Source organism: Canis lupus, chromosome 11, assembly GCF_011100685.1.
Source record: "Canis lupus familiaris isolate Mischka breed German Shepherd chromosome 11, alternate assembly UU_Cfam_GSD_1.0, whole genome shotgun sequence".
In the NCBI taxonomy this organism is placed as follows: domain Eukaryota; kingdom Metazoa; phylum Chordata; class Mammalia; order Carnivora; family Canidae; genus Canis; species Canis lupus.
Window position 1 is genome coordinate 36934521 of NC_049232.1, and position 22261 is coordinate 36956781.

At 38.3% G+C, this 22261-nt stretch overlaps 1 protein-coding gene across 4 annotated transcripts in view; it reads right to left on the minus strand.

The window, feature by feature from the left end:
• Positions 1-22261, minus strand: part of BNC2 (basonuclin 2) — a 444904-nt gene that overhangs the window by 373904 nt on the left and 48739 nt on the right. The window lies entirely within an intron of this gene.

Sequence of the window (22261 nt, forward strand, 5' to 3'; positions counted from 1 at the left end):
ATACTAAATTTTGATTCTAAATTGAAATAGTTTGTGAAGCAGACAATATAAATGATGTGCTTCCCAGATCAAGCACACAGATCTGAAATGCAAACACCTAATAAAGGAAAATGTGATCAAGCTGAGGTAAAGGTCTCAGACCACTCTCAAAATTATTTAAAAGGAGAAAATGCTGATTAATAGATTAAATCAGTTCTAATAAATCACCATGGATAAAGCTGTTGCAGAAGGTGATGTGAAAATACTCAGACACTTGAAGAAAATAAATGCAGAGGAAAAGAATGCTATTTTATTGTATTACTACTTTAAGATTTTTAAGTAATCTCTATACCCTACAACATGAGGCTTGAACCCACAAACCCGAGATCAAGAGTTGCATGTTCTATGGACTGAGTGAGCCAGGTGCAGCAGGAATGCTATTTTAGAAGTGTGTTTAGAGCATTATGGTAATACGGAATTAAGCAAAGGAAGTTTTAGCTTGATTAAAAATTCTTAGCAGCACCTAGTAACCCAAGGAAATTATGATGTAAGTTAACTATCAACTTTTACTTCTTACTAACTAGATAAAACTATGTAGTGTGTCTGAAGGGGAGGTGAGAAGCAGGGGATAGCTGGAGAAATGGAGGAGAGGAATATCCAGAAAACTTAAAATGCTTCATAACAGTTTGCTTTTCTCAAGCCCTTACTATAATTTATTTGCATTACTTGTTCTTCTTACAGATGTCTACAAAATGCCTTCTTTGATTTTTTAAATTATAATGTGTTCTTTGACAAACAGCAGAACCTAGAATCCTTTGGTATTAGCCAAAAGGTCCTTCAAACTCAAAGGCAAAGAAGACGTAACAGCTGTCAGGGTCTGGAGTCATGCTAACTTGAGTTCCACACCAGATCCTACCAATTTCCTTGAGCAAGTTATTTTCTTTCCTCCAACCTCAATTTTCTCATCTATAAAATAGAAATAATACAGCAAACACAATAAAGTTCTAAGCTCTGGGTTACATAATAAATATTATAAGGTTGACTATCTATGAGGCCCAGAGACATTCAAAGCAACTTGACCAAGCTGAGCAAGCTAGTGATTGGGACAAGGCAAAAACAAAAATCTCCTGCTTTCCTAGTCCAAAAACATACTCTACTGCATTCCACTGTCCCCCAAAGAACAGAACCCCATTTCCTCTCCCTCCCACCTACCATACAATAGAGAGAAAAATCATCTTTACCACTTGACAAAAGCCCATTCTTAGGAATCAGAGGCAACATTTGTACCCAGATGGCTTCCTAGAAACCACAATTTGTTCATGTCAAATTCTTTTCTTTTTTTAAGATTGTATTTATTTATTCATGAGAGACACAGAGAGAGAGAGGCAGAGTCACAGGCAGAGGGAGAGGCAGGCTTCTCTCAGGGAGCCTGATGTGGGACTCAATCCTAGGACCCCGGGATCACAACCTGAGCCAAAGGTAGACACTCAACCACTAAGCCAACCAGGTGCCCCTGTTCATGTCAAATTCCAAAGCTGATTTGTTATTTGGGGCAAGGTTTAAATGGACTGGGTTTAAGTGTCCTTTGTCAGACAAGTACAATGTCTCTGAACTGCACGTGATGGGGGGACAAACTTGAGAAGGAAGGGTTGTTGACAATTAAATAAGAACCCAAAATAAGTCCCTGCTGGACCTTTCTTTGTGGACCTTTTACGTGGTCTCCAAAGTGCTATCACTCAACAAATCAGGGCTAGATCGGGATACATTTGAAAACTATCAGGAAGATGTTCAGATTTTTTTTGGAAAAAAGCATAAATGCCTTTGATTGCATCAGTCTAATAACTTCATTTTTAGGGAAAGAGCCTTGGATGAAGAACAAGAATATTCTATATTCAGTTTTTGCCTGTATCGTAGGCCTTAGCACATAAATGTACAGCACTTGTATTTCAGAATCAGATTTCAATAGATCAAACTAGGGTTCCTGCTGAATTCCTAACAATTCAGTGTATGGCGATTCAGAAGTTTCCAAGACCAAGAGTCACTGTGTTGTAATGAGGAAGTACAGATTTGGGCTTCACTTATCATCTCTATTCACAAGTTTTGATGACCCCTTTCTTCCCCAAAAGAGTGCCTAAAAAAAGAGTCACATTAATAATTGTGTAAAAATACATAAAGCACTTTAGGCAGCTATGATATATAATTCAGTATCCCCTAATAAAACAACAGCCCATTATAGAAACAGACATAGTGTTTTACACTTAGGTGTGTGTATGTGTGTATGTGTATATAAATATCACCAGATACATACAGAACCTCAGATATTAATGGGATGAGTGCTGGGGAGATGTTTCTTTCCCTCATGCCCATTTTAATGATGGGAAGACCAAAGCCGTGCAATATAAAAACTTAGCTAAGTTCAAAGAATGTAACTATGTGGCTAGAATAAGAAGCCATATCTTCTCTACTTTTGAGTAGACTCAAAATCTACTCTATCGGTATCATAAAGGAATACAATTTGTAAGGTGTTTTTCTTTAAATATTTATTTACTCATGAGAGATGCGGGAGAGACATAGGCAGAGGGAGAAGCAGGCTTCCTGTGGGGAGCCCGATGCGGTACTCAATCCCAGGACCCCGGGATCACAACCTGAGCCAAAGGTAGACGCTCAACCACTGAGCCACCCAGGTGTCCCAAGGAATAAGTTTGAACACCTGAATATAACTATATAATTTGAATTGTGTAAAAGGATGTTTTATGTTTTATCATTTATTATTGATATTTAGATGGCCGGGGTTCTGATGAGTAATGATAAAGGTAAAGAAAATGACTAACAAATCCCATTAGTCTTTTCCGGCCTCACTACTAACTCATCTCACTTAATGACTATACTTAAAAATCTGTAATGCATGGGATCCCGGGGTGGCTCAGCAGTTTGGCGCCTGCCTTTGACCCAGGGTGTGATCCTGGGGTCCCAGGATCGAGTCCCATGTCGGGCTCCCTGCATGGAGCCTCCTTCTGCCTCTGCCTGTGTCTCTGCCTCTCTATGTCTATCATGAATAAATAAATAAAATCTTTTTTAAAAAATCTATAATGCAAATGTAAAGCCACTAACATAACTTATAATTAAAAACTTCCTCTGCTTTACAAAAAGAATTCCATTGTAATATGAATTGTCCCTGATACCTATCTACTAGGATCCACTATTATGCAATCCCTGGAACAGTCTTCCACAAGACAGCATAATTCCCCTTCTCATTTATCTCTGTATGGGCAGGACAAGAAAAGTGTGGTGAGACAGAAGAGAGGCATCACTGTCTGTCTTCAGTCTTGCAAAGCCCAAAAAAGTCCTGAACAATCAGCCCTTACCTGGGTACCCAAGGATAAAGAGGGGCTACAGACTGGACTAGGCTGTTTGATTCCCTAGTGTGAATGACAATTGACTGAGCTTGGGGAACCAGGTGATGCTGCCATAAAGCCAGCAGTTAAGCACCAATGCACACTTGGATGGGCCCTGGCAAGCAGAATCTGAAGTTAAATCCAAAGTAATGCTCCCAAGCTACAGGTCAGTTATTAGCAGACAGGGAAATCACATTAGTGGCATTCAACAATTTGTGCTTTAATGAAATAGAACAGAATAAAATGCAAGGCACATAGGATAAATATTGTTTCATGTATGTGTGTAAATGGTCAAAAAGACTTAGCCATTATTCTGAAGAGAGAAGCCACTACTCAACTCCAGTCACATGGGAATGCAGATAATGTGTGGCTAGATACACCAATCCTTTTCAAGAGAAGCCAGAACTCTGAACTGTTGAATGAAATCTGCCCAAGTTTTTAAAGAAAGCTCAAACTATTTTAGAACAATATACAGACCAAAACAAAACAATCTGAAGGCTGGACCTGGATTCAATGTCCTTGATCTCTTGCTTTAAAGAAATCAGTACACATGTAATAAAACTGAGGTAGTAGAACTGATCTTGAAAGAGCAAGAGAGCAAAGCCTTTCTCCTTAATGTCCCTGGGAAACCATGTGTGTAGAAGCATTCCCAGAAGACATTAACCACAGCAAGACCAACAAGGGAGGGAAAAGAACAGCCAGCCCTGCAAGATCAAGTGAGGAAGAAACCACTGGGCCTTGGTGACAGAGAAGTAACTGGGCTAAGAGATAAAATAATGGTGAGCCTAGTAGTTTCTATCAATCTTCCTTGAGTTGTGTTAGATGATAAGGGTGGATCTCTCAGAGACATCAACCTTGACTTTCCCTTCACAAGGAGACAGATGGATGGATGGATGGATGGATGGATGGATGGATGGATGGATGGATAGATGTCTTTTCCTTTGGGAGATGTGAAAAAGAATCAAACAGAAGAGTGCCAACAAAGTCCCTTTTACGTGCTATAGCTCTGCCTGCCCACAATTTTTACCACCCTCAACTACCCTAGAGTACCAATGAGCAGTTTCATGGGTATTAGGTAGGGCTGGGTGGGGAAGGAGCCCTTCATATGCCTCACCTGCTACCTGCCTTGCCCACAGTACTGGGACCTACTCAAGTAGACACAGATCTTTAGTCTCTCGGCTTCCCAAGTGACACCTGATTGGGAGACAAAATTCTCAAGTGATATGAGGAACTGAGCCTTAGAGGTTGGTGGGACTAAGCTGAGGCTTCTTCACCTCTCTATACTGCAGAAATGATTCACAAAACCAGGAACTGCCACCCACCAGCAATTCTATTTGCCTATTTTAAAACACCAGGAGTCTTCCACACAAATGTGCGTGAGGGCTGGTCTTGCATCAAATATAAAACAAGGCCCGCCGCCAGCTCCAGGCCCAGCTGTTCCCCAAACTCACGGTGCAGGTGTGAGATCATCCCTATGAACCTCACCTGCCTGCAGTTTGTCACCTCAATGTCATTACTACAGGCAGAGATGCAGTTGGGGCTTTTGTTTTACTTCACACCAGGGGGAAGTCATTTTTGGAATTTTTCATCTTAAATAGATTTTTCTTAAATGTATGTGACACATATTCCTCACAGGACTTAATAAAATAGATATTTCTCATGCCTGGAAAGTAAACTACAGCTGCACAGATTGAAACTAAATTTATTTTTTAAAACTCACATATTTTGCTTGGAACATTCAAAATACACACTTAACTATGATTTCTAAAAAAGTTCAGAATCAACAAAACAGAAACTTCTTCAGCAAAGTTTTTATTAATATAATGTTAATTTATAGGACAACACTAACATTTGTTAGGCTAACTAAAAGTTTACTAGGTATCCCTTCTTATCAACAAGGAAACTAATTCCAAAAGAAGGAAAACTGCTGGAGCTCTTTCTTCCTATATAATTACCATCATGAAGTAAACAGGAAAACCTTATTTTCAGTTTCTTAAAAAATATATTCTGATTCTGACATTTCTGTAAAAAAAAAAAAAAAAGGGAAGAAGTGAGAAGTGTAAATAGAAAGCTTCTGGGGGGGGTGGGGAAAGCTTCTGGGAAGCCCAGATGGCTCAGCGGTTTAGCGCCGCCTTCAGCCCGGGGGCCTGATCCTGGAGACCAGGGGGCTCCCTCCATGGAGCCTGCTTCTCCCTCTGTCTGTGTCTCTGGCTCTCTCTGCCTCTCTCTCTCTCTCTCTCTGTCTCATGACTAAATAAAAATATAATCTTTAAAAAAAAGAAAGCTTCCAGTTGCTTTAAAATAACTCATGATAAATACAAATAAAGAAATCCCATTTTATTGCAAAAGCTTAGGTTGAACTGTGTTAAGGAAAGGAGTGATGGTCTTATATGTGACCTCAATGCAAAGAATATAGGTGCTTTCCTTGTTTTTATATATATATATATATATATTTTTTTTTTATATATATAAATCAAATGTATTCCCTAACCAGTAATGTCCAGCAGAAATAACAGTAATGGGAATGTGGTTTTCATGACATTCTCAGGTGACTTTCAGGATCTCCTTGTCACAACAGAGATTGTTACAATGACAACAAGGAACAAACCTCTGGGACTCTATAACCTCCCTAGACATGATGTACTAAAAGGATTTGGCTTGTCTCATCTCTCCTGATTATGCAATATATGCTAGAAGCAGAAGAATGGTGACACGCACCACTGGGCTGTGGACAATGTTTTCTGGTCCCACTTGTTTCATCTCCTCATTTACTATTTTGTGTGTTGCCTGACACTTGCAGTGAGATGAGGGTGGACATAAGTCCAGGCAAGAGCAATGAGAAATGTTTGCCTTGTCTGTAAGGTAAAAGATGCAGGAAGGTACATATTTAAGGACTTGGTGGGCCGGCTTATGAGCACATACATGTATACACACACATACCCATTTATACCTAGGCACCTAATATGTCTTTCCTGGCATACACACACACACACACACACACACACACACACACACACACGTCTGGTTTTACACACCAGACATTTCCCTTGAAGTTGTGATCAATATTTTGCAACTCAAATATTCAAAAGCCCTAGAAAAGCTATCTAAAAGAAATTTATTAAGACTCCTTTCATAAACCAATATTTACTAATATAAATAATCACATCTAAACTGTCCAAGTTTGGATTTATGCATTCAGAAATGGCATGCAAATCCAAACATAGAGATCACAGTTAAACTATCTTGGAATGTGTTCTTTTGTACCATTTCACCTAATAGGTAAACAGGTGGCCACCACTCCAAATGTGGATATTTGAAATAACAGATATCAGCTAGACATTGTTCAAACAAGAAAAACAGCTCAAAGATTTTTATTTGGAACAGAAGCAGAAAAATTTAATGTGTGCCAAATGCCACACCCACAGAATATCTAAGGGGGGGGGGGGGAGTCCTCTGCATTATAGTGATTCTACCCTCAAAGATTTACCAAGATAAATAAACCACATCTGTCCACTGGGATTGGCAAGTGCCTTTTTGTTCCCTATTAGTTCTAAGGCACTCAGAGAGATAATGCTATTCACTGTACCTTATGATCTCAAAGGAAACCGACACTTTAAATGATTATCTCTATCCACACCCCCTTAGCTCCTGGTATAAATATTCAGCATAAGGAATAAGCTACTGTGAAAAGCAATTATAGAGAAGACCCCAGGAAATTACTGAAGACATAATCAGCAAGACTTAACACACTTGTTTGACTAGCCTCCTAAAAGAGGCTGCCCAAATCTAAAGTTACCATTGGAATGATAGTCCAGTTACAGAACAGAGACAGCTTTAGTCACCAGCATAGTTACCACCACAGACAGTATGACACACTGAAGCATAGGAAATGTACAAAATGACTTTCAGATCATGTGGTGTGCGTTTGTTTTTATTTTATTTTATTTTATTTTATTTTATTTTATTTATTCATGAGACACAGAGAGAGAGAGAGAGAGAGAGAGAGAGAGAAGCAGAGACACAGGCAGAGGGAGAAGCAGGCTCCATGCAGGAAGCCTGATGTGGGACTCGATCCTAGGACCCCAGGATCATGCCTTGGGCCGAAGGCAGGCACTAAACCGCTGAGCCACCCAGAGATCCCCAGTATGTTTGTTTTTTTTTGTTTGTTTGTTTGTTTTTAATTTACTTATGATAGTCACAGAGAGAGAGAGAGAGGCAGAGACACAGGCAGAGGGAGAAGCAGGCTCCATGCACCGGGAGCCCGACGTGGGATTCGATCCCGGGTCTCCAGGATCGTGCCCTGGGCCAAAGGCAGGCGCCAAACTGCTGCGCCACCCAGGGATCCCACCCCAGTATGCGTTTTATAAAATCATTTTAAGTAACTGATGCATAAAATAGTCAAGAGTTTTTTAACCATTGTCAGCAGTCATAGTCATGGTATCTGGTTATTGTAGAACAGTAGAATTCATTGGAGCTGAAGGCTACTTGGAATTAAGATAACCAAATATTTTTAAAGTATTTAGACTTTTCAAAAATGTTATCTTTTAAATTCACTTCCTTAATGGAAAACAAATTCATTTTTTCTGAACCAAAAGGAAAAAAATCCTTAATCCTTCTAATCCATATTTTTCAACAAACTTCCATTTTCATTATTATAAATGAATATCCAGCTACGATAACCAAGTTTAGTTTCCTCCTTATATTAAAGAAAGCATGAGATAGCAATGGAAGGACACTTCACTATCTCTAAGAAAGCAGGAAGATTAACTTAGCAACTCAGAGTACATGGCACTCAAGTGAGACTAGGTCCAGTCTTTCTTGACTTAAGAGCAGAAGCTGTTCATCCCTTTCCTCCCTCATTTATCTCATCCTCTAACAACTTTCTTTCCTAATTTTCCTTACCCAGAACTCCTGGAATCAAGTAGCTACAGGGGGAAAAAGGAGAGAGGGGATGGAGTATACAGAAACCACCACCTCCGCAATCACCACAGACTTTAAAAATAATTAAAAAATAATAAAGGCCAACACATAGTGCTTACAAACACTACTGTACAATATACATATAATGTGAGCCATATATGTAAATATGTTCTAGTAGCCACATTCAAAGTTTAAGTTGAGATTTTAACATATTTAACCTAATATATCAAAAATATTATCCCAATATGAAATCAATACAAAAAATTGAGATACTTAGCACTGTATTTTTCATACCAAGTCTCTGAAATCTAATGTGTATTTTACACTTATGGTACCTCTAAACTTGTACCAGCCACATTTCAAATGCCCAAGAACCACATGTAGCTAATGGCTAGCACACTGGATGATACAGGCTTATCATCTGCCAGGTATTGTTCTAAGTGCTTTAAATGTACAGATTCATTTAATCCTAATAACAATCCTACAAGGTAAATACTACCATTATTCTCACTTTATAGACAAGGAACTAAAAAAAAAGAGCAGAGTCTCAAAATCACATGCTGGTAGGTAACAGAGAGGAAATTCAAACGTTGGCCATCTGGTTACAACTTCTACACTATTTATTAAGAGTCTATTGGGTCTCTGACAGGCACAGAGCTGCATATCTAAATAAATTTTTCCATGTGCTCCTCAGAACAACTCTAGAGAATATTAATATCCAAATTTTACACACTGCTGCATCATTAACAGATATTTCAAGTAGAGATAGCATGACTTCACAAAGGAACACCTGGTGGAAGACAGTAAGGGTAAACAGTCCAAAGGTCCTACTCTAAAGGAACATAAAATCTAGTTAAAAAAAAATACAAAAGCATTATAAAAATTAGTACACTACAGGACACAACGGGCTAAAAAAAGAGGTACTTAGAAAAATCTCATCCCATTAAGAGAACAGGCAAGGCCTTCATGAAAGAGGTAATATTTAAGAAGGGCTTAATTAGAAGCCTAGGATAAAATGCCTCTAGACCAAAGGCAAGGAGGTGAAAGGAGTTCTGTTAGGTGCTGAAGGAAAGACTAAAATACTTTTTAAAATGGCTGGAGTTTAGAGTACACATAGGGAAAAAACACACCAGATATGGTGCTCAAATTGTCAAAAGGCCAAGGTATGGAAAACCTCAAATTCTATGTAGTTAGGGACACTGAGTAGATGACCAAAATTGAGCCTTAGATAAAATCACTTTACCAACACTACGCTGGATGAACAGCAGCAAAAGAGATTAGCTATGAAAGGTTGGAAAGGGTGCTGCTAAAATAATATAAGCAAGCAACTGCAATGATCACAGCCAACTTTAAAACAGGAAGTAAAGAAACAAAACAGAGGATCATGGGGGAAGAGAGGAAAAAAATAAAACAAGATGAAGTCAGAGAGGGAGACAAACCATAAGAGACTCTTAATCCTATGAATTAAACTGGGGGTTGCTGGAGGGGAGTGGGGTAGAGGGGATGTGTGACTGAGTGATGGACATTAAGGAGGGCACATGAGTAATGAGCACTGAGTATTATATAAGACTGATGAGGGATGCCTGGGTGGCTCAGGGGTTAAGCGCCTGCTTTCCACCCAGGGCGTGGTCCGGAAGTCCTGGGATTGAGTCCCACCATCAGGCTCCCTGCATGGAGCCTGATTCTCTCTCTGCCTAAGTTTCTGCTGCCTTTCTCCATCTGTGTCTCTCATGAATAAATAAATAAATAAATCTTTAAAAAAAAGAAAAAGATGAATCATTGACTTCTACCACTGAAACCAATAATACATTATATGCTAATTAACCAAATTTAAATTAAAAAAAAAAAAACAAAAAAAAACAGAAGGGGAGTAGGAGACTTTCCGGATGCAGAATCCTTAAGGTCTAGGGTCTAAAGTTAAGCCAAAGATGACAGTTTATACCCATGTGCTAGTTAATCATAATAAGTTTGTATTTTCCCTTTTATTGCCAGCCTAAAGTTTCTGCTATATCTATGCTTCTCACCTCAAAATTTATACTATCTACTGGCCTTACAGCTAGCTCTTTCTTTAAATTCAAGAACTCCTTTCCTATCAAGTAAGGAGTTAGTTGTTAGCAGAAAATGGCAAAGGACATTATCTTTTCAACTTAGAATAACCTGATACCTTCAAGTTCTTCAACCCAAAGACAGAGGAATCTGATTCAGATTTCCAGCACAGCTGAATAATACTCTGTAAGAGCTTAACAAGCAGCTATGCCTAAAATACTGGCCTTTTGCTTGAAGGTCTTAATGTCTTAAAGGAAAAGTTAAAAACTTTTCCCTACTGTCTACTTCCCTTTGCATTTATTTATTATTTTTCATGTTTAATTAAAAAACACTTCTACTTTAAACAAATATTTCCTTTTTTTCCCTTTAATTACCTGACAAACAGTAGTAGAGCTGCATAAATTTTGCCTGAGGTTAAAGCTGGAGGAGAGCCTAATCACCAGCTTGAGACATTGTTCTGGCCAAGTAAAGCAGAACACATTTATCCCATGTGTTTGAACAATACTTAGGCACTTCCGTTAAGACCTCCTTTTACCCAGTGTTGATTCTGATTACCCATTTTCCTGATTTGTGTGAGAAATATGGGTGATCTTCACACCACCACTACAGGATTAAGGAAATGTACCTCAGTACAGCAGAGTTCAGGTGTGCACACAGCCCTCCGCAAAGAACATGAACACAAATGCCAGCCATACTCCGTTACATGTCAAACTTGGGCAGCCTTCCCTTGATTCATAATTGATATCATTCTAGACAAACCTTCATGATTTTCTGCTGCTTTCCATAAAGAAGGTGGTCAAAGAACAGGGACAAGAGCAGGTAGAGAAGTCAAAGGGAAAAAATAAGTAAAATACATGCCAAAAATAAGTACAGTTGACCCTTGAATAGGGTTGAACTAGTAGGTCCATTTATACATGGCTTTTTTTTTTTTTAACAGTACAGTAAATGTATTTCCTCCACCGTAGAATTTTCTTATTAACATATTCTTTTCTCTACTTTGATTGTAAGAATATGGTATATGACCAAATAATATACATAATATATGTTAATCAACTATTATGTTATTGGTAGGGCTTCAACAGTAGGTTATTACTAATTAAATTTTTGTGAAATCAAAAGTTACATGTGGATTTTTGACTGTGCTGGGAATTCATGCCCCTAATCCCCATGTTAAGAGTCAATGAAATGAGAGGTAAGTATAACCTAAGAAAAATGGAGATTAATGGCACTTACATAAAACAATGAATAACAAAGCTAAATAGATACACATGTGCACACACACAATCACACACACACAAACACACACACATTACCTGCGTGTTCTCTTAAGAGGTGCTCCTCCAAATTCTCAGGCCCAAGTATGTAGTCTTATGTGTGGTCTAGAGATGCTCAAAGCACTTTCTTATCCTACAATTCAATCTAGTAATAAAACTATGGTGCTCTGGAAGACTGAATTCAAGGCAGCTGGGAAGTCTCACTGGAATCAAATGATCTCATCTGCCAACCATCCAGGACTCCCCAAAGTTTGGAAGTGCTCTGTGTCACTGGTGATCTCTCCAACAACTGACAAGGGAAGTGGAGAGGGTGGGAAGGCAGCTACCTTTCCATTTAGGGAAATCATCCTGCATTGTGGCCCAATTTTCCATCAAAGATATAAGAAACACAAAGGCAAAAGACCTGATCCCAACTAGAAAATCTATCTTTGACACAGGTAGTTGGAAAGAATTTCAGGTAACCATTTGTATACACACCAAACAAATATACAAGGAACAAGAGGTCCTAGAGTCTCCCGCTACCTGAAGCATTAATGCCTAACCTTCTTTGGAGGGAAATGGCAGCCAGCTGAGAACAAGTTTGAAAAAATCTAAAGGCGATGATGATGATGATGGTAATGATGACAATTAAAGACAGTAACAGCAGTAGCCATATCTTACACTGCTAGGACTATCTGAAAGGTACAAGGCTTTAGAGTCAGAGAGATTCTATATCAAACTCAAACGTTCTGGACAACTCATTTAAATTTTCTGAGTTCCCATTTCTTTATTCAAAAAATAAGAAAAATGAAGAGTATAAACTCAGAAAAGCCATTGTAGAGATAAATTTAGCAGTCCTGATGAAAATGCCTGGCACACAGAGGTGTTTCACAAATATTCATTCATTACTCTCCATTCTAGAGTGTAGTTCATTGTATCTTAAATCAGAGAACTGGCTCACCAACAGGAGTAAGCCCAAGATTTACAGCTTTTGGTCCTGCTTATATTCACTTGACAAGCATTCAACTGATTGCTCACTTGTATGCCAGGCACTATTCTGGGCATTTGAAATAGATCTGCTTTAATTTCTACCTTTATGGAATTTGATATACTTTTATCTTTTAGAGTCAGGGATTTCCTCAAAAAATAAACCAGTACTGAGTAACAGTTTGTTTTATCTCACTGTTTCAATGCAAGCATGATTCATATTTATTATTTGTGCTATTTGTTTGGTACCAACCTAAATGTCACAGAACAGGCAAGACTGGGTAGGAGGCTGAAAAAGGAGCACAAGTGATACAATGTGCAATCAAGAGCAGGAATAAAAAGAACATTTAAGACCAGAATGGAAAGATGGCAAAGGAGAGCCAATACGGAAGTCTAAAGAGAACACCAAAACAGGAGCCCATGATGAGCAGCATGAGCTTGGGTAACTCTGGAGAGGATACTTAAATCACAGGTAAGAAGATCATGGTTCCTAATAAATGGTCTAAAGTAATGATCATTATTATGGTCATTACGGTGACTTTACCTCTCTGGGCCTCAGTTTTCTCCATCATCAGAGAAGTTCACACTAGATCTGCAAATTTTTTTTTGTCTGCTATTTTTAAGGGAGAGGAGTTTCAATTTTTTAAACTCCTTAATGGAGATAAGGCATTATTTTAAAAGGTTAGGATGTACCTGGCTAGAGAATACTGCAGATTCCTTCCATTTCTAACATCCTATTATGACGATATATTCTGGTTCACTTGACTTCGGAGAAAAAGTTTCTTAATCACTTATTGCTAGCAGAAAACTAAATTCAAAAATTATAACAAAAATAAATGAATGAAAAGAGGATCACTGTATGGATCAATGAGAAAAGCATGCCATGAATTAAGAAGTAAGGTTAATTCAATCCTCTGTGCCTGTTGTTTAGAAAAAAATTGTAAACCTGTACAACAAATCCCCAAGAAAAAAAAGCAAATAATTAGAGATATTTGTTAGATTACATAGTCAGTACATGGTATGATATATGATACCTCCATTTCTCCCCCAAAAATAAAAATACTAGTTGGAAATATGTGTCATGGTTTTTAATAACCTCTGCCACGATGCCCTATTAGAAAAAAGTCTAGAAATGCCACCAACTATAAAAGGAGTCATCAATGAGAGATACTTTAGTCCAAACCAATATCCACAGAAACTCAGATTACACACTATTAAGGTTATCATTATGTTGCAAACCAGCAACTCTGCAAATATCACCTTATTTAATTTCCACAACTCATTGGGATGGCAATAATAAGTCCCAGAGACACTGAAAGCAAGGTCATAATGCTAGGAGGTGGTAGAAACAACGTTCAGTCAATCATTTTAAGATTTCATTTTTTTAAGGATTTTATTTATTTAAGAAAGAAAGAAGATGAGGTGGGGGGGGGCAGAGTTAGAAGGCAAAGCAGACTCCCCATTGACTGGGGAGCTAGATGCAGGGCTCAATCCCAGAACTCTGAGATCATGACCTGAGCCAAAGGTAGATGCTTAACCAACTGAGCCACCCAGGAACCCCTACGATCTCATTTTTAAGTAATCTCTACAATACAACGTGGGACTCAAAGTCACAACCCCAAGAGCAAGAGCTGCATGCTCTACTGAGCCAACCAAGTGCCCCAAAACCAACGTTTAAATGGTAGATTTATTTGGCTCTACAACACAGCTTTTTAAACTATATCTCTACTTTTATTAAGCCACCCATGAAATCACACTTCCCAAGTGAGAAGCTTAACCTCCTCAGCATGACATTTCTGTTCCATATTGATGATGTCTGCATTATTAGGCTCAATGAGGTCACTAATAAGGTGGTCCCATAGAAATTTTTCTCACAAACACAAATTATACATACAACTAATCTTTTCTAAAGTTGACAAGCAACTACTCACATTAAAGTAAAAATGGGGCCAAGTATATAAAGGGAAAGAAATAAAAACACTGAAATCTGCAGTGAATGGTACTTAGCTGTTGAATATAATAACCAAAGTAACAAGCAAACCCCAGACCAGCACAATGAGCAAGAAGAATTCAAATAGTAAATAAGATGACACAATGAGCCATAAACAGCAACAGGGCCTGTAGGCCTCAGAAATTTCAAGTTTACTTTTACACTACAGATCCTATTGTTCTTGGTGGAGAAAGCTGAATTGGCAGTCACTACATATATTTGTTTGCCTTAATAATAACACATTTTATGCATCAGAGAGAAAAAAAATTCTTTTAAATTTCTGATGCAAGGCAATGATCCAAAAGCTATTGGCTTCTAGGATGAGAATTACCTCTCTTTTGTATAGATTGTGTGTGAATACAATGCACGCATGCTCTGGCACTGTCTTTTAGCTACCGCCACAAGAGTGGAGCCTATAAAACAGCCTGGGGCTATAGTGGATCAGGCTAAATGGTAAAAGTTACAATGAGTTTGGGAAACAGGATTATGACTAAGAAGACCCTCCAAATCTCAAGGCAAGGGGTTCACTGCCAACTCTACAACAGGTTACAGAATAAACCTGAGGCCAGTCTTTTAACCCACCTTCTTCTGTTTTCATTATGTCTAAAATGGGAATTGTAATTTAATGTAAATAAGAGTACAAAATGTAAAGTGCTACCACTATATTAAAGCATGCTCTGAAACTCCAGAAATACATAAAATCAAAAACTAAAATCACCTGCAGTGTTTTATTATGTTTATATGTATATTTGATACACACACGGTCTCATAATTAAAAATCAATATACATCACTGACGCTATTAACTATATTACTCTTTCACTCATTAACCATTTACATCCTTCATGGAAGAATGGAAATAAAAGAATAAATTAAAAAATTGTCTACATATACATGCCCTATATTTAAAGAAAATTTCTGCAACTTTTCAAAAACTGCACACTAAGAAGTGAGGTGTTTGACCAAATAAGCAACAAACATAACTCTTCCAAATGTGAGTTTTTATTGTAAAAGGCCTAAAAACAGTAGTATTTCCCAGCTTTGATTTATGAATCTTTGACTCCAAGAAGCAGGCCCCTGAGATATTTAGACTACACTGGGAGATTCCTCAGGTATGTGTAAACATACAAATGCAGTGGTGGTGAGTTGAAGTGTTATTTTCACACCCTATCCCCCCACATACACTTAAAAAAGTAAGAGTACGAAGATGTACTAGGTTCTCAGACATGTATTTTCAACTTAAATCATTATAATTTTCTCCCACCTTCTTTCCAGTTCTTAGAAGAGTATTTGTGGTAGCCAAAGAAAACCCAGGAAAATGCACTGGAAGTTACACTTCATAGATACAAACTAAATGAGGCTTTAAGAATATAATTTGCAAATAGCAACTTTCATAAAGTACTGTACAGCATCTGACCATTCCTCTAATACTCCCAGCCCATTTAAAGTTCAGGCCAACTTTCTATTTAAATGATGATAATAGTAATTATCAAGTGCTATGCCTCCCTCTACTATGTCAGGCTCCAGGCTAGCTTTTAAATTCTAGTATTATCTCACTTTATCCTCATCAAAATCATAAAGTAGGTCTAAATATAATCTTTTAAAAGAAGAAACTGGGACACCTGGGTGGCTCAGCGGTTGAGCCTCTGCCTTGGGCTCGGGGCGTGATCCTAGAGTCGGGGAATTGAATCCCACACATCGGGCTCCCTGCATGGAGCCTGCTTCTCCCCCTCTGCCTGTGTCTCTGCCTCTCTCTGTCATGAATAAATAAGTAAAATCCTTAAAAAAAAAAAAAAAAAAAAAAGGAAGAAGAAACTAAGACACTAAAGTTAAGAAACTTGCCAGGGTCACGGACCAGTTATCCAAACCTCAGTGAGCCTAGATGCAAAAGTTCAAGCTTTTTTAAAAAAACAAAAAACAAAAAAACATTTGACTTATTTATTCATGAGAGACACACAGAGAGAGGCAGAGACATAGAGGGAGAAGCAGGCACTCTGTGCGATCCCAACGTGGGACTCAATCCCAGAACTCCGGGATCATGCCCTGAGCCAAAGGTAGACTCGTTCAACCACTAAGAAACCCAAGCGCCCCAAAGCTCAGGGCGTTAACTCTCAATAGTATTTAAGAGTAGGGCTAGTTGTAGCAATATATGGAAAACTAGGGAGTTTCCTACTACATAGCTTTTAAGGAAAAAATTTTAAAAGAGAAATATGCAGAAGGATGGCAATCCATTAAGAACTTACTAGGAAACTGCCTGAAGCTTATGTGAAGGCTGATTTCTTGAATCAAGAAACATTTTAAAAATACTAAAGTTGTTGTCATTTACCCAAACGTGTCAGATGTGATAAAACAAATGCACAATAATTTTTTTTTTTTTTAAATACTATGTACATGGCAGCCCGGGTGGCTCAGTGGTTTAGTGCCGCCTTCAGCCCAGGGCCTGACCTGGAGACCTGGGATGGGGTCCCACGTCGGGCTCCCTGCATTGAGCCTGCTTCTCCCTCTGCCTGTGTCTTTGCCTCTCTCTCTCCCTGTGTCTCTCATGAATAAATAAATAAAATCTTTTTAATAAATAAATAAATAAAAATACTATGTACAAGTCTGGCAGTGTGATGCGTCCAGCTCTAGTTTTATTTTCTACATTCATTTGGCTCATTCAGGATCCTTTCCGGTTCCATAGAAATTTTACAATTGTAAAATGCTGATGGTATTTTGATAGGGATGGCATTGAATGTGTAGATTTGCTTTGGGTAGCACAGGCGTTTTAACAATATCTGTTCTTCTAATCCATGAGCATGGGATGTTTTTCCATTTCTTTGTGTCTTCCTCAATTTCTTTCATAAGTGTTCTATAGTTTTCAGAGTACAGATTTTACCTCTTTGGTTAGTATTCGTAGGTATCTTATGGTTTCTTCGTGCAATTGTTAACGGGATTGATTATAATTACTTATACTATGTATAACTGGGAATATAGAGCTAAAACTAATCTATTTCAGAAATTAATATATTCAACTATATGAAACATTAAAAACAAATAAAACATTCCAACATTACTATTCAGATTTAAAGATATGTATTTTAAGCCAAGAAAAATTATAGATGTTCTGAATTTAAAAACAGCTATGAATTTAACTTAATAGTAACTAGGATGTGCTCCTTTTCAAATTACTGTAACTGGTCAAGTAGTTTCAAGAACTTAGAAATGGGGATACCTGGGTGGCTCAGCGGTTGAGCATCTGCCTTTTTTGGCTCAGGGTGTAATCCTGATCAGGGGATCGAATCCCTGTGAGGATCCTGTTTCTCCTTCTGTCTATGTCTCTGCTTCTCTCTGTATCTCTCAGGAATAAATAAATAAAATCTTTAAAAAGAAAAAAGAACTTGGAAATGGTTTTGTCTCATAGATTTAAGTCTTCCTCCACCCAACAACCAAAATCTTATCAGCTCTCTCCTCCAAATTATCAAATGTATTATCTTTGTTAGTAGAAAACTGAGCTAAGTTTCCTGAAGAGAATCAGCTAAATTGTTTTTGTTACACTTTTATTTATAAGAATCACTAAACAGTCGCCTAAGAAGTAAACTCTTAGTTCTTTTAGTAAATTCTGTTCAGTGATTTCCCTAGCCAATGAATTCTTTTTCTAAAACAGCAAGTAGAAAAGCTTGTATGTCAAACGCTGTATACCAAATAGATGAAGGATGGCTTATTAGAATTACAAGTGAAATTTTTATCTTAAGGAACTTAACAAATTTAAAATCCACTCAGGAAAAATGTTGACTGCCTTGATTGCAGTAAATACAGTAACACTTGATATGTAGAAATTGTTTTTTAAACAGGTAAGGACTATAATCTGAGACATCTCTGACTAACCAGACAGATGAACTTTGAAGGAAGAGAAAGCTCAGCAAGTAACGTCAAACTGCCCAAAACAAACCTTCACTGACTTCCCCTACAGGTCTTTTTCCCTCTCTATGGAGGTGCTTTTGAGATTTCATTCAAATCCCTAACAGCTCCTATCAAATTATATTAGAATTGTGACCTTATGATAAGATGCCTACAACGATTCTAATTAATCTTAGTTTGTCGAATGGATTAATAAAAGCATTTTGTAGCTCTTTGGATAGATTACACATATGTGCATTAATCAGCAGTGAGCATCTAAGAGTAATTCCTGGAAAATCTACAAAAACACCCCAATGATTGAGAGAGGTAAAAACTTCTTACAAAGTCCTTTGGGAATCAGAAACATATAGGGGCTCTGACCACTATCCTTGAGAAGGTAATGTATCAAACAATAAGTAAAAGAAAATACATCATTTATTGTCCCCTTTCCCTTGAAGTGGGTAATTAAAAGAGTTTTTTGGGTGTTTGGTCATTTTAAGACCCAATGCACAAAAACTTTAAGCGCAAAACTAAAGACTTGAAACTTACAGAAATTTAGACCTCTTCTGTTGCTTGGGACATAGCTTGCTTGCATTCTTTCTTTCTTAAGGCCACTTGTGTGAAACTCTTTCAAGTAAAAACTACTACAAGATAAAGAACTTGCCTGTCCTCAGTCACCTCCTGGTCCCCTTGTGCTTAAACTGTTATCTCCATGATAAGCAAAGGTGCTCAGAGGTGCTTTCAAAGTCTTAAGGCTCCAGCAGAGTGATGACTGAGAGGCCCGCAGGCACTGCAAACCAACGCTGTCACTTCTAGTCACTGCTCGGCCCAGCTAATGCCATGCCTGTCATGACAAGCACCAGCCACCTTAAGGCACCACACCTCTACCTCGACAAAACATACCTTTGAAAAGGTATGAGCCATGGAGGGAATCTTTTCAGGGGTTGCCAAGGGAAGCCAGCCTCATCTCTAACAGCAGAGGCACAGTGAAAGAGCCCAAAGGCAGAGATACAAGGAGGGCTGCTAGCCCTAAGTGCAAATAATTGTTCTATTTCCTGTGCATGGACAGGGGGGAAAAATGACATGTTAAGATACCGTTTGACCAGGCTAAAGCGGGTTTAGTTGTCAGCCTAAACCTGCCATCTGGTGTTAAGATACAGCAGATCATCACACCCAGATGTGTTCCTTCAAACAAATCACATCTTTTTTTCTTATTCTCCTTTTTTTTCTTTCTGTAAAGAGAGAGGTGCCTGCCAAAGATACAAATCAGCTGAAGTTTACTTAAACTAAAAAAACTCTTGTTATAATTTACTCAGTCAAATGTGTAGGTATGTCACTTTATGCACCCCCACCCCAAAAGCAACCACTTTTCAGAAATGGTATCTAGACATGCTGAGCAGAAAATCATTTGTTTACTACACACTGACCCTAAAGTTAAGGCTATCCTTAGTCATCAAAAAGCCATTTCATCTGAAAAGTGAAATTTGTTTCAGTGAAGTAGAGTTCTGAAATCCTTGTCTTCCTCTTTATTTTTGACTCAATATCTCATTCCACAATTGGGGTGGGGAAGGGTTATGCAGTGCTATCATTTGCACCTCATTACACTTGGGCTGGAGCTTTGAGAAAGCTGATATTCCCTCTAAATTTTTACAGATGCTTCTAGTTTACCAGTTCATGACTGCACTACTAGAAAAGACTTCCTGCCTCTAAACTGCTTGCTGGCATGTATGCTGAATTTCAAAATCCCTGAAAAAAGTAAACCTTTGTGGTGTTCTCTTAACTTTCTTGCTGGGGAAGAGGGGGAGGGTCACCAAAACCACACCAAGCAAAAGCTTTTTCTTCTATAAAGTGAGACTCAATCTCTCAGAATTATTCACTCCTAACTACCGACTGTTCATCTTGATTTGGAAACCTCCCACAAAAATGTTCATTAACAGAAAGTTATTTGTGGAAGGTGTTTTTCATCATAAATTATAATTATGACACATTCAGTAAGTTGTAGAAATAACACCATCACAGGCAGCCTTTCACCTGAACCTATGTGTTTTCCTTTATTTTATACATACCATTGGAAAAACACTTTGGGACAGAGAGAAGGGACACTTTCTAAACCACCACCTCTTTTTTGTTTAATGGCTCCAGGGTTTTTCAAAGTTCAGGGCAGGTGACACTGGCCTGTTCTTAATCTTTACTGCTTTAGCAATGTTAAGGCTGATGACGAGGGACACAAATCCCCTGATGGAACTGAATGCATTCCAAACTCCCCGACCCACTCAAAGCCATAATCCCCTGCAGCTGGATCTTACTTACCACCATGCACAGCTAATACATTTTTTAAAAGCTAGTCACTGGTGACAAATGTAAACTGGACAGAGCAGCAGCTCCCCCTTCTCCCTGCCTCACTCCCCCACCCCTCAATCTTCCCCCATAACCCAGAGACTTGCTGTTTCTGTGATGAATAGGACCTGCCTTTTAGAACCACCAAGCCCATGCCATATAGCTCTGCTCTAAGTGACTGGAAGGTTTTAAAAGCATCTTCAGCTGTCAGACTATAACAAAAACAACAAAAAAAAGTCATCCTTAACACAAACATTTCACAACTGAGAAAACCCTATAAGTTGAGATTATCACTGCCATACTGAGCTCACTATTTATTTCACTATCACATGCAGGCGAACTGTTCTGGCACCCTGGCAGCTTGACTGAATTAAGCTGGCTGCCATATTCTCCAGCACAATAAAATAAATGCAAAAAAAAAATTAAAACCTGAGGATCTTCTGTGATATATTTTGTTTTATATCCCTTCACTTTTTTCTTCTGGAAAAAACTGGACAGAAAAATAGTAAACAAGTAGTCTTTTACGATGGGCAAGTGTGTTTTCACCATGAATGTTGATCATCCACTTGGAGAAACCAAGTCACCCAAGTAGATAAAAGCTTTGTGCTGGATGAAATCTCTAAAACTCAGGGCCATAAACTATGAAAACCACAACTTAAAGATAGATGACAAGATCAATGAGTGGATATCTAAATTAGGGGAAAAATAGTGTCAAATGGTATCAAAATGCCATACAAAACAGATGATAAACTTTGACAAAGGAACAAGCTATCCACTTTACCTGGTTCAGAAAAAGTAGGGGTTAACCTATGTGAGTTTTTTGGGTTTATTCTAGTTCCCAGATAACTAGTAATAAGTGCTATGATTTAAGTGATATTACCAATTAGACTTGGCAATGGCTACCACAACACTGACTACAACGCTTAAATTGCATTAGATTTAATTACTGCAAAATTACATCTGGAAAGGGAAGCATAATTTTATAACCACCCTCAGCATTCTAGCTTGAGCTCAGTCCCTGCATGATACATACTCATCCTAGTAATTGAGGCCCTGAAAGGCACCACAGTTAATAATGTGTAACTAGCAAGAACACAAGGAGAAGCAACAAGCAGGTCGCCACGAATTAAATTCACATCTGATTATGTGACCTCTCAGCATCCTCCCAGCACTGCTGAGAGCAGGTACTCCAAAAGTAGCCTGGTGACCAGCCTCAGCAGGACCCACAAAACAGGAATTTGGCTGCAACTGGGGTCAAGGTAGGACAAGGCACTGTACCAATGGGGAAGGAATAGGACAACGTGCTTGAAAGAGTCCAACTCTGATATTCCTACTTGTCACCCACTGTCACATTCCCAGAATCAAGAGAACTCAGTCAACACATGAGTAATTCAATCAAATGGGAAAAATATAAACCCTGTTGTTTGTGGTGACTCTAGTGCCTTGGGACTAAACTTAAATGTGGAGTGTGCACAAGGA